Below are 14,826 nucleotides of genomic sequence, written 5' to 3' on the forward strand. Positions count from 1 at the left end.
ACGATAGTTTAGGACTGTCATTATAAGTTGTGCATCAAGACCCTGTAGGCCTACTATGGGGCAGCAGCCAGGGAAGACGCCCCCTGTCAAAAGTTATACTTTTTTTTAGTCTTAAACCCTTTTTATTACTTGTGTTGAATACACTTGCAAAGGCCACATCAGGGTAAAAGTCAAAGTACTGATGCAGTCAGATATGGTTATAAAACTAAAGCCAGTCAGTTATCATCATTGATCTAGGCGGCCTAACTTTGGCTGAACAGCACAGTCTATATTTCTTTATAATTCTTATGGAAACCTCCGTTTTATGCCCAAGCAAAGAGTTTTTCAAAGATTAGGGCTACAAGTACAAAGGGTTTTACTAGTTGCCAACCCTTTGATTCGCCAAAAACTGAGTTTGCAACTAGTAAAATCCTTTTTTCTACTGTACTAAATCATTTAGTGATTCAGAAACGTTTTTGCGAAACATTAAATGACTTTAGAAATTATTACAGATTGGCAACTTGGAAAGGGGGTGCTTGAAGAGTCAATTCTAAATTGTGAACTGAATCTGTAACCTATGTATAAATGGTGTGCAACCATAATTCCGATGCCAAACAGCTAACCAACTACCAAGTCTCAACTTGGTGAGGCAACCGATTTGGAACCATTTCTCTCGGGGTATCATGTTTGTATCTTCATTGGAAGTAGGCAACAGTCCAGAGGACAACAGCCTCATTTCAATAACGTTTTTCAAAAAATTGTGAAGCAGCCACGTTTCCGTCAGGAAAGGTCAGCAGTTTAAAAAAAAGTAAATACTTTCACATGGATGGCAGTGTATTGTTCTTTGCAGGCCATCATCCCTGTGAAAGTAGTCAAATTGAGGGATATGCTGTTTGCGACCTGCCTACTGAAAATGAATGAGAGGTCATTCTGCAACTCTCATCCTATTCCTTGCATTTGAACTGACCTATTGGTACATAGGCTGGTCCACAAAATAAATTATTGGTCATGAAATGTCGGTTTACATTTTGTAACTGCTTTTTGCGACCAGGAACAATCATTCATGGCATTTGGGCCAAATGTAGCAAAGGGTTTTTCCCATTCTGTTTCAATGGGAAAATGTGTTAGTACATATGGCCCTTAGATCCTACGACATTTGGAGTAGAGTTTACCCTAACTGTTTTTTCTTGTATGTGGGAGTTTCCATTTGATGTTGGGAAACAGATTTAGGGATCGTCATGCTGGTTTTTCCCAAAAGTTTGTTACAAAATTGATGCAAAGAAAACAGAGCAACTCTAGCTTCAGTTCTTCTGCTGCTTCTGTTATATAAAAGAAATCAGATTTTACTTCAGTACACAGAAAGATTTTTGCACCAATGGAGAAAAACTCTAATTATAAAACAATTTGTAAATCGGGTATTTGATTTAAAGTATTGCCATAGCTAGTCTAACAAAGATATTGTAATTCATATATAGAATCTGAAAAAAATGCAAAGTGATTGATTAGAATTTGCCTTACATATGTAATAAAAGTAGAAATAGAATTTTGCATTAAATATAAATTCATACTCCACACTTTAAAGTTGAAGGAAATTAATTTGATCTATGTCTTATTATTTACACAATGACAACAGTGGCTAATGGGTTTGTGCCAGGTTGTACCCTGATTGGAAAGCTACATTAGCCAATCAGTTTTTTCAAATGGTAATAAGCTATTTTTTTGCTCTGATGCTAGATTTCTATGATATGGTCCCGTGTTTCTTCGAGTAGTTCAATTTATTTTTAATTTCAGCAAACATAAAATAGATATTTGGACAAGTAATCATCTTTTTAATATTCCCATTGCAAAATTCTAATTTCCTTTAAAATATCACTTGACAAACCTAAGTGGTTTCTTAAAATATGGGTCACCTTGAATGTATCCAAACTAAGTTACAAAAATCATTTAGTAAGATACATTGGCCCTCATTATAACATTGGCCGTAAAAACCGCATACTGCCGCAGCGACGGCCGCCAAAAGACTTCGCTGTGGCTAACATCCGTCTGCATATTATAACCACAGCCAGATTTCTGCCACAAGAAGGGCAGAAATCTGGCTGTGGCCATACTGGCGGATGGCAGTAAGGTGGCGCTGCTACCAGCAGCAGCGCCACACCAGTAGACTGCCACCATCATTATTATGACAAATAATATGGCCTGGTGGTGTTCTGCTGGTGGGCGCTGCTGCCTGTAGCAGCGCCCCGTCCCGTCTCCTGCGGGAAGACCACCTGGATCCAGGTAAGTAAGGTCTCTGACAGGGGAGGGGGGGTGGGGGGTGTTGTGTGTGTGTGTGTGGTGGGTGTGTGCATGTATGTGTGAGTGTGTGCGTGAATGCGGGTGTGTATTTAGTGTTCATTGCGTGCGTGAATGTATGGAAGTGTGAGTGCATGTATGAATGGAAGTGTGAGTGTGTGTATGAATGGCAGTGTGAGTGTTTGTATGTATGGAAATCGTAATGCGTGTCTGCAAGTATGTTTTGAAATGTGTGCGGATGTGTGTGTGAATGGATGAATGCATGCATGTATGTATGTGTGAATGAGTGTGTGTCTGCATGTGTGTGAACGGGGGGCATGGATGTAGGTGGGGTGGGCGGTGTTTGGAGAGGTAGAGGGAGAGAGGGCCTCCTATCAGTGACAGGGAAGGAATTCCCTATCACTGATAGGGCCTTTCGCCATGGTCATAATCCTGTCAGCGGCACAATGGCGGCCGCCGGGCTGGAGATGGTTATCTCCAGCCTGGCGGCTGCCACCACCATGGCACTCGTAGTGGTACATTGGCGAGTTGGAATGTCATAATGTGGTGGTAAGTACAGCCAGCCTGTTGGTGGTACTACCGCCACATTAAGGCCGACCGCCGGGGTCGTAATGACCCACATTATCTCTTAAGAGTACACAAACAAAGATTTATAAAATTAAAAGCAATCATTGGCAAAGCCAATAGGTCTTGCCTATATAAGCTCTATTGGCTTTGTCAATTTTGTTTTAGCCGTTTTGAACCGAAGCACAGTTGCAGTGCAGCATGGCTAAAAGGAGAAAATAAAAGCGGTATAATGCAGGAAGTAGGTGTTTAAGCAAGGACAGCAATGCATCACTGCTACTTTTATTCGTAAACTGCTACTTTATACATGTAAGTACACATCAGAAGATTTGATTGTTGTAGTAATCCAGTAGTGGCCCTTGAAACACTGAGCAATCCAAAAAACAACCACAGTTGAACTCAAAGGCAGGAGTAAATTGAGTGAAGATGTATAATGTAATTCTGGAAACTGAGACCTTTCCGCAGTTCTTCTATATATTCACATACTTTATATTTAGTGTTTTTCCTATACGTCTGTGATTCCTATTAGGTTTTGTTAGTTAAAAGAAATAATAATGTATCAAATTTTAGTTTCTACACCACACAAATATAGTTGATAAATCTAATCTACAATAAACATTGTTGAGTAAAGCCTGAAAGTTTAAGAGAACAGTGAATGTTACTTTCTACATCCTATCACTGAGCTTGTGTGCAAGTGCATAATTCTTATGCTCATTGTGGTGTACCAAATGAAATACTAATGTAATTATCTACTGTAATTTGATTTATTATATGCAAACCACATATGTAATCGATCAAGAAAACCCTGAGAACAAAGAAAGTTAATTAAGAAATCAAACTTTGCAAATGTAGGTGAGAACAATATCCATGAAGGGCATTTTACTTCCTGCAAAGTAATGTTCTATTACTTACCAGTAATCTTCATTACTCGAGGTCCTGTTGTCCTCGTCTCATTCATCAGTAATTGTAGATAACTATCTCCATGACAGAAAAAAGAACATGAGGAATGCTGGGATATCCCATCCCCACCCCTCCCTTTGGTAGTACATAAGTTGTACTTTCCCAGCATTCCACCTGCAATATCAAGCCCCTAACAGAAAGCCGGAGGCACGGGAGGGTGGGAGGGACGAGGACAACAGGACCAGGAGTAACGAAGATTACCGGTAAGTAATCGAACATTACCCCCAGGTCACTCTAGTCCTCGTCCCATTCACCACTAGTTGGAGAATACTCAAGCATGCAAAGGCCAGCGTTCTGAGAACCATACAGACCTAACAAAAAAACCACAAAAAGGGACTTTAACAAACAACACAGTACCCCCAGAAAATAGAAAGGGAGACACAAAGAAATAACAGGCCCAACTGTAAAGACCCAGGTGAATCCAAGGCAGAGCTCAAACCAGAAAGGAAGCAAACAATGCCAGACTACAGGAGCAGAGGAAGCCGCGTCAGCACTGCAGCAAGGCACAAGAAGGGAAACAGACAACACAAATCCCAGAGGAAGACAAAAACAAAGCCAGTGAAAAGACAATGCAATAGACTGGCTCAAAACAGAAAACCCATGAAGGAAACTCCTCCGGGCCAGGTCCACGCACAACCACAAAAGACCCAGGCACAACCTGGAAGGAAGAGGCCAAACCAAAATCCCCGGAACATCAGAACCTAAGGCAAGGAAAAGCACTGTGCCCGAAAGGAACCAAAAAGAAACCACAGGAACAAGAAATAGCTGAAAAACAAAAACCATAGGCCCAAAAAAGACAAGAAGGGCACCTCAGCCCTACAGCCATGCAGGATCCTGAGATGCCCAACCAAAGAGAGAGCCAACCAGGGGATCACCGAAAAGTGGAACAGCAGCCACCGCCAGAACACACAGGAGCCAAAACCACATAGTCGGCAGGCTGTGTGTCACCACCAGAGACACACAGCCCACAGATCAAAACACAGCACAATCACTCCCAGAAACTGGAGAAGCTCCCCACATCGCAGCCAATGCCATACAAAGACCAGATAGAAAGCTGCCATAGAACCAGAGTGGAAAGGAAAGGGAAGCAGCCAAGGCCACACACCAGGAAACTACTTGGGAATGCAAAACATTGAGCACAGGAGGGAACCAGGAGCAAGCAAGCACCAACAGGAGCTCGACCCGGAAGTAAAGCAGAAACAGGGCAACAATGCCACTGGAGGCAAGACGCACAACCGACACCAGGACCAGGGGGCCTACAGGGCCGTCACCCCCAATGAACATTAATGGACAACAGGCACAAGAGGGGAAGCAGACCCTGGAGACAGGAAACGGAACCCACCATAGTGGGACAAAACCAGCCTGAAAGCACAAGCAGTAACACTAATGGCATTCAAGAGAAAACCCAACCAACAGAACCAGCGGGAGCGACAGGAAAAAGCCCTGAAGGAGACCTCCCAGGACAAGGAAGAGGCAACTGTAGGGTGAATGAGGGCGGGGCCGGAAGCCAAACCCCCGGCAACAGAAAAAGCCCAAAGAGACACAACCAGAGCTGCAAAGTCGCCGGACACACCAGGAACAACAATGCAAAAGGCCCCGAGCTGAGACAACCGAAGAACCCACATGGGGTGAAGAGAAATCTTGCCAACAGCTGAAAAAACAGTGTGAGGAACAGGTCCCTGGGCAAGAAACCCCTGAATCAGAGCCCAAAAAGGAGGCACCAACCTGGTGTGGGGAACCACAAGACTGCTGGCCCCAACCAAAGGCAGAGCTGGAAACAAAGACCAACAGGGACAAGGCCAAAGAGCCACACCCAGAAAGGAGCCATGCAAAGAAAGATACAAAAGACATACCAGAGAAGGAGGAGCCAACTACCCCCAGGAACTAATGTGGCAGAGACCAGAGACCGACACAGGGATATCCAAGAAAATGCATCCCTCCAATCCGCTGCACCACGAAGAGCCACACATCACCCAGGGAAGAACGAGTGTAAGACACCCATCCTGAAAGGGAAACAGCTGAAAAACAAGCCCAAAGCCTCCAAACTGCACACCAGGAAAAATAAAACAGAACGGCCAACTCGCCAAGAGAACGGAACAGAACACCACACCCCAAAACAAAGCGGGTAGCACCCAAACAGCAGGAGACCACTGAAGTGAAGAATACTGAGCGGAACGACCACTGAAGGACAGGCAAGGAACAGGAAGCACCTGAGATGTGGCAGAAGGTCACAGGACCTCCACAACCAAAAAAGAATGTGGCCAGGTTGGGGAACCACCCAGGACAATCTACACCTCCGTAGAGAGGCAGGACACCGTACCAGGGGTAGACAACCAAGCGACAAACACAACCACTCCAGAGAACAGGACACACACCCAGAGCACACCATCAGCACCACATGGGAAGCAGACAGTGGGGAGAGAGACCAAAGACAATGGGCCGCACCTCCAGAAGACCCAGAAGAATTCCACACCAGACTAGCTACAACAGAGCAGGCCAAATAAGGAAATCCAAGTGGGAGCACATCACATCCACCGAGCCCAATGCGCCAGGAGAAGGGGTGGGCAAAATAGAGAGACAGAGCAATGTCTAAAAAAAGACAAATGCCCCAAAATACACCTGGGAAGAACCCACAACCCACAGCAGAAGAGGCTGGGACAGGGACCAACAGGCAAACGGAACATCCCCAAAAATTGTCATGGGAAACCAACAGCCCAAGGCAAGCAGGGGATGCGACCCAAGCCCACACAAACCAGGCATGACCCACCCATATTGCGCTGCAAAGACTGCAACCGGAGCTGCCCCGGAGGCCCAGCTGAAGGTGCCAGCAAGAGACAATGCGTTAGTCAAAAGCACAAAAAAGGTGGGGGACAAAGAGAGACTGAACTGGAACCAGAATCAGAAACGGCAAATGCCACACCTGGAGGAGAACCTAACCCCACGACATGAGAGTCAGAGAGCATGACCACAAGAAGACACCCAGAAAAGAACTTGCACTACACTGGGTGAGGAACAGTGGCCCAGAGCATGACGCCACAGGGAACCCCAAAATCCCCAAGGAAAAAAAGGAGGCAAAGATGTGCAGAGATTGGCTGAACAGAACCCCCACTCACCACCGTGAGGGCCCAAGAAAACACAACCACCACCAGAAGAAAACAACTCTGGAAACCGGAAATACAGGCAGTGCCACACGTGCCCAAAAGGGAAAGGCAGTGGTCTGCAAAGCACAAGAGGGGAATGGTTACATACAAATGTGGAACAGAACCCACATACCATAGTAGGAGGACCGGGGTCCGTGACCACCCAAGAGACAATATCTCAAATTGCAAGGAAAGCAAAACCTTGACACACCAGCACCCGACAACCGGGCGCAGGAAGGAGAAACAGTGCCTGAACAACTGGAGGGTTAGGATGGCACACACACCGAGACATCTGGCCCCTCGCCCCACAGAGTGCAGTACAGAAAAGTGGGAGAAACGGGAACCATGACCAACAAAAGGAGAGGAGCAACCTCAGAAACCATTGCAGGAAAGAGTTCACGCAGCGAAGACCAGCGTGACCACTGCTCAATCTGTAGAAGTGCCCGAACCATCACACACAAGGTGAAATCCCCATGCGTCATGGAGTGCGACCCTGGAAAAAGGAAAAGGCATGGCACCATTACAGTCAACCTGCATGGTGAACCTGTGTCATCCAGCCCGAAGGCCTGTGACCAGAACAGCCCACCACGGAGAAGGCAGCCCAGATCAGTACCCAGGAGACAAGCAGACACACCTGGAAAAGACCCTGACTCCTCAGCGATAGGGCCAGTGAAAAAAAAAACAACCACCACCAGGGACGCCATCAGTGAAACAGGTGGAGCCCCTGACCAGATGTCACCGGTCACCAGGCTGTGACCACAACCCAAGCTCCAGGACAGCGTCGGAATCTTACTCATCTTACTCAATTATGCCATTATTTTCATTATGTAGATCGTCATGCAGAAAAAAAGAGAAGCCCCCAAGTGACACTTACCATGGGTCAGCCAGCCAGGAAGCGCACTCCCAGTTCATATGTGGAAACCACAGCGACCAAGGAAGGAAGTCATGCAAGCCCCTTGCTTCCTGCTCCTTCCCCACGGCTCCCAGCTGCCCAGCTGGTCGGGAGTTGGAAACCCCAAGCCGCTACTGGTGAGGCCAAAACCTGACCGACAGCTTCCATAGGAGGGCCCAGGAACAGGACTATGCTACCCCGGAGACTTCTGCCCTGAAAAGGAGCCCCAACACACAGCAGGAGGACCTCAGACCACACTAGAGAGCCACACAGGACTACCATAGCTGCAAACCAGGTCCCTCCCAACAGCCATCAAGAATCAAACAGTGGCACTATCCCAGTAATACCAGCAGACTGGAGGGTAGTGCATCAGGAACAATAGTCACCCAAGCCCAGCAGGGACGACATCCTCACTTCCACACTCCATCGGAAGACAGAAAAAAAGAAAAAAGAACAGGGAGAATGCTGAGTAAGTACAGCTTATGCACTACCAAAGGGGGGTGGGGAGGGGATATCCCAGCACTACTCATGTTCTTTTTTCTGTTGTGGAGCTACGTATCTTCAAATTAGTGATGAATGGGACAAGGACCAGAGGAACCTGGGGGTAATGTATTTTAGCCTGTCAACTTAGGCACTGCACTGAAATGTCTGTCCTCTAGGACTACCAATAACCAGCAACTTTTGGAAGTGACTTGGTGCTACATGGATGCAATATCAAGAAAGAGGTCACCTAAACACTACAATAGTTATGGGCAGTGCATATCTATTACATCTTATGTTTCTTAATGCCAAAATAGTAGATAGAACCAGTAGCTGGAGAAGTGCAATTTACATGCTGCAATTGTAAATGCAGTGTCGCCCAGTGCAACATAGTTGATTGCTATCTTCTGTAGACCTTGACAATGAGGGGATTCTATGCAAAGTGGAGTCCTCAAATCATTTCTGTAATGAAAACAGGCAATGTTTGCAATTGCTTGAACCTTATTTGTTTAGACGCACAATAATGAGCGAAACCTTAAAGGAAACTGTTAGACCTGGCTTCCTTGGCAAAGTCTCCCCTGTCTTTTTTCCCTCTGCTTCGTATGTTTTGACTCTGTGCTGGACTTGGATTTTGCTGGTTTCAGTACTCTGGACACTTTACCACTGCTGACCAGTGCTAAAGTGCAAGTGTTCCCTTTGTAAAATGCATGTCTAATTGGCCTTTCTATGATTGGAATATTTGATTTACCAGTAAGTCCCTAGTAAAGTGCACTAGAGGTCCCCAGGGCCTGTAAATCAAATGCTACTAATGGGGCTGCAGCACTGATTGTGCCACCCACATGAGTAGCCCTGTAAACATGGCTTAGACCTGCCACTGCAGCATCTGTCTGTGAATGAGCAGTTTTAACCTGCCAATTCGACCTAACATGTGTACTCACCTGCCAGTCCCAAACCTTCCTTTTTTATACATGTAAGGCACCCCTAAAGTAGACCCTCAGTTGCCCCATGGGCAGAGTGCAGTGTATGTTAAAGATAGGACATGTACTAATGTGTTTCACATGTCCTGACAGTGAAATACTGCCAGATTCAGTTTTCACTGTTGCAAGCCATATTCCTCTCATAGGTTAAGATTGGGACTGTCTTTAAATATCTTTTAAGTGCAATTTCCCATTAGGAGCAGACACTGATAATGGGTTTGGGGGTCTCTCTAATCACACTTTAAAAATAAATCTTTTGGTAAAGTTGTTTTTTAGCTTGTCAGTTTGAAAATGCTACTTTTAGAAAGTGGACAATTTCTTGCTTAAACCATTCTGTGCCTCTGCCTGCTTGTGTATCCCCTGTCTGTGTCAGACTGACAGTTGGGCTGTTTGTGAATCTCCACTAGACAGTGACACAAAGGGAGCTGGGATGTAGCCTGCATATCCTGATGGATCATCTGGGCTAGATTGAAGGGAGAACCTGACTCTTACACCTAAAAGGGTTGTGCCTGCCCTCACACAATCCAGTCTCCAACCCCCTGATGTATGTCTGGGGCCAGGCCTTGGGAAGGCAGGATATTGTGAACAACAGAGACTTTCTTTTGAACTTTGCCTACTTCAAAGGCAGAAAAGGGTATAAGTAGTAGATCCAAACCCCAGATGTTCAGATTACTTCTGGAGCCAAGAGGAACCTCTGCCAAGGAGAAGAGCTGAAGAGCTGGAGGAGGAGTACGGCCTCTTTGCCTGTGACTGTGCTTTGCTGGCTTGGCCTGCAGTTGCTGCTACTGCCTGAAAGAGGACAAAGACTGGACTTTGTGGTATATTCCTGCTTGTGAAGTGTCTCCAAGGGCTTGAATTGAGCATGCCCCCTGTTCTGAAGTCTCAGGGCCATCAAAGACTTCCTCTCCCAGCATATGGACTCTGTGGTGAGACTCCAACCCTGCCAAGTGGTGCCTAATCTAGTCCCTGGACCGTTGAAAGGAGAGCTGGTGAAAAACCAAGGAGAAACAAGTACACTGACTTCAGACAATTCCGGACTGATGCCACTGCTGGATTCTGAGCCGCTGCCTGCAAATGAAGCCATGGTCCTCGCTGGAGTGCGATGACCCAGCAGCCTCCATAGCCTCACTGAAGTCCACAACTCTGTGAGTTCTGAAGTACTGTCATCGACGTCCGTGACACCTGACTTTGCCGCAACATGCCGTGACCACTAGATATCAACCTAACCAGAAGTGCACAGATCCATTGCTTTGCACCAATGCTGCCTCACTTCCACAGCTCTGCAGCAAGGACCGGATGCCTCACACTGACTCCTCCCCTCCTTCTCTCCACAGCACTGGAACCGACACTGCACCGGATGCAGCAACGCCTCAGTCTCCAACTCCATGCACTAGCTTGTTTCCTCATTTTTACAAGGTACTGTACCTGGGTGGCCGTGTGACTCAGGGACTGGCACCCCTAGTGTCAGACTGTTGGGAACAACTCCATCATGACGCACCAATATCACCAATGAGAAGCATTTGAGTTTTGAAGCACTATATTGAAGTTTAATATTTATATATTCATAACTTTGCTTGTGTATGCTGGATTGTTGTTTTTTGGTCTTGCTTTACTCGGATAAATATTGGCTATTTTTCTAACCTGGTGTTGAGTCTCCTTGTGATGTTACTGTGTGTGATTCTACAAATACTTTACACATTGCCTTTCGGATAAGCTTGACTGCTTGTGCCAAGCTACCAAGGGGGTGAACAGGGGTTAACCTAGGTGTGTATCTCCTTACCCTGACTAGAGTGAGGTCCCTGCTTGGACCGAGTGCAAACTGTCAGCCACCCAGAGACCCCATTTCTAACAGAAACTATATTGAATGGTGTGTATGTTACAATCTCTGGTGCCTGTTTCATACTAAAGAGGATATACCAGAGCAGTTTTAACCTGATCCATATTGTCCAGGCATTTTAGGTAAATAAACAAATGCAACACCTCACAGACATGGGCATGTTAAATGTGAAAATCATGTTGATTATGTGCCAAAGGACACTGGAATATCAGAAGAAACACTGAACGTTTTCTCATTTCTATTGCATGAGATTAGAGGTGTGGGATTATTTACAACATTTTACCATGGATTTTACATATTATTAGAAAATATAGCCTTCAAAGGCCCTCTGAGAAGGAGATAGCAAATAGCATGAAATGTACTTGTATAAGAAAAACTGACCTGCTCCTTGCCCTGATCCAAAGCTGATGTTGATGAATCTAAGCTGACTGTTAGACATTGGGTTTCTGGTTGGCAAAGGTATGCATCCTGTCCAAGTATGACCCACAATCCTACTCAGGGTAAGTCAGATACACACCAGAAATTAACCTGTGCTACCCCTCTGGTAACCTGGCACAGAGTTGACATACTTAACTTAGGAGGCAACGAAAAGCAGTAAAACATTGCACAAAGAGATACCACACCTAGAAGGAAAATAGAGCTTAATTTAATTACCAAAACAAGACCAAAACAACACAAGCCCAATAAGTAGGTTTTGCATTGGTTCAGATCCATGCTGTCAGAGATATGTTGTCAGCGAAACCTTTGTGATGAAAGCAATTTGTCATTGTCAAGCTCCACAACCTGTGATACAAAGTCCTTGAACAGTGATGCACCGATGTCGAAGGAAGATGCATCAGTCCTGACCAGTCCAATGGTGCCGATGCATGGATCTTTGCAGTGGCATCATCTTACATGCATTTCAAAGGGCCCAGGGATCGAATGGCACTGCTTGACAGGGCAAGACTTGCAGCAGGCACAATCCAGGTGCTGTAGGTGATAAGGGGTATATGACTTTTGTGTCCCTGAGACTTCAAAGGAACATAAGGCAAGCAGCAAGCCTTTAAAGTCACTTTAGGTTCAAGTGAGATGGGTACAATCCTTCCTCAGCAGGGCATATGGCAGCAGGGCAACACAGCAGAAAAGCAGTACTTCTGGAGCAGCAGTCCAGAGTGGCTGTCCTTTTAGCAGCACAGCAATCCTTCTTCCTGGTGGAGTTATTCACAAGTCCAGACGTGTACTGAGTTGGTAGGGCCAGATGCCCAGTTCTGATACCCAGTGGTGCCTTTGCGGTAGAGTTGATTTCAAAGAAGGGCTTTGAAGTACACAGAGGTCCTCCCTTCCTACCCTGGCTCCAGACTCACCACAGGGGGTTAAGCAGTCCTATGTGTAGGAGCAGGACACTGCTTATTCAGGTGCAAGTGTCAGCTCCTCCCTCCCATCCTGCCCAGGATGACCCATCAACATGCAGATGGCCACTCAGTCACATCTACCCTTCTTTTGTGTGAGGCTGGCTAGCAGGAATGCAGGAAACCAGCTATCACCCTAACGCAGATGTGTATTTGAGACAAGCAGAAGGCACACAGGGCTAAGAGCAGGAAAATGCCAACTTTCTAAAAGTGACATTTTCAGAATTGTAATAGTAAATCTGACTTTGTCATTGTTGAGGAAAAAAAAAACACACACACACACACACACACACACATATATATATATATATATATATATATATATATATATATATATACACTTGTATGTACCTACAGATATCATACTTTAGTTCCAATTCTCTCCGCCATTATCTGAATCCCAGCTATTTTTTATTTTCTCTTCTCAAGATGCTTGCTCAATTACTCTCCTCTCATTCACAGAATGGTTCCACTCATTCACATTACCATTGTCTGTTCACTTATTTCGGCCCACACTGCATTATGTATAATCTTGGTCTGTGGTCTTGAAGTTTTTGTATACGCAGCATTACTATTTTGTATATGCTTGCCCATGTTTGGACTATGTTCCCTTTTGGGGTTTTGTTGTGACAGCACTTTCAAGCTTATATAACTGCCTAAAATATCTCAGAGCAGAAGATGCTTGCTGGTAAGATGTAACACTGGAATGTGCATCTGCCTTCTACCTTGGCCTGTCAATAAACCTTGGTACCTCAACAAACATTTCATCTGTACCAGACCCTTGCCTGGTGCTTGTGTTTTCTTTGCGTCATTCGGAGGAGGGTTGGAAAAGTAGTTTCCCTAACAACCATTAAAGAGGATTTATCATTACAGTGCCATAGGTACTAAGCATGGCAGGTCTACTCCTTCTCATTCAGAATTTATAATTTATTAAATGTTAGAAGGCATTCCCAGTGTTATCCTGTGAGAGGGGTAGGACTCATTTGAGTGAAAAACTAATTTGAGGGTTTTTCACTTCCAAGACATGTAAAACTTAAAAGCACATGTCCTGCCTTTTAAATAAATAGCACACTGCCCTATGGGCTACCTAGAGCCTATCTTAAGGGTGACTTATGTGTAATAAAAGGGGACTCACAGTCTCTCCAGTGGCAGACCTGAGACATGTTTAAAGGGATACTTAAGTAGTTGGCACAATCAGTGCTGCAGGCTCACTAGTATCATTTAATTTACAGGCCCTGGGCACATATTTTCCACTATACTAGGGACGTATAAGTAAGTTACATATGTCATTTGTGGATGCACCAATGTTACTGTGTTTCAAGAGAGTGAGCACATGCACTTTAGCACTGGTTAGCAGTGGTAAAGTGCCCAGAGTCCTAAGGCCAACAAAGACAGATTAGCAAAAGTGTGGCAAAGCAGGCAAAGGTTAGGGGGAAGAGCACTCTAAGGCTGACAAGATAAACACTGACACTACAGGATTATTGGATAAACAACATGTACTAACATAATTTACTTTTGAAAAATCTCTCACAACAGGCTTATTCAAACACACAAAAAAGAATTATATAATGGAAGCATGTCATGCTCAGAAAATTATCTGAATGGAGATTATGCATATGTCTGTTAAAACCCTCAGTTGAGAAGGAAGTATTTACGTTCATGCACATACAACATTTGACTATAGAAACCAATCCTAATTTCCAAATAAGAGATACAGTCATTATCAGTTTTGCATTTTCTGACAGGAACAGCTAAAGTGCAGTGACTGAGGGTGGTTGCTCTCAAGCCTGCTCAAGAGAACGTTTGAATAATCAAAGTTCTAACAATCATATGGTACTCAAATTCAGCACATGTTTTAAAAAAACTAACAATTAAAAACTTTGGGAATCGTCTTCAAGAATATATTAACAAAAACTATAATGATCAATTCACACCAAATTATCGAAAGAAGCTCTCTAATTAAAACATTTGTTAGCTTTAGATGTAAAATACCATTCAAGGCTCAATGGCAAATTCTCACAACAGAGCTGATCAAAGGCTGCATATGTGTTAGTTAAATGACTCTAGAAATAATCTGCCTACACCAGAAGTTTACACAAATGGACATATGGGAAACATGCTTTATATAATTAAATAGTACAATGATGAATAATATTCATTATTTTCAGAAGGTATTCCCTGCTTTTGCTTTTGGAACCCTTACCAATTAGGAAACTATCATTGAAATGTGTCATGGGAAGTGTAGGAAATGTGGGCCCAGAGTTAGGAAGCTCTAGCTCCACCTTAGCATCATATCTTTGACACTAATATGGTGTTA

Source organism: Pleurodeles waltl, chromosome 10 (genome assembly GCF_031143425.1).
Source record: "Pleurodeles waltl isolate 20211129_DDA chromosome 10, aPleWal1.hap1.20221129, whole genome shotgun sequence".
In the NCBI taxonomy this organism is placed as follows: domain Eukaryota; kingdom Metazoa; phylum Chordata; class Amphibia; order Caudata; family Salamandridae; genus Pleurodeles; species Pleurodeles waltl.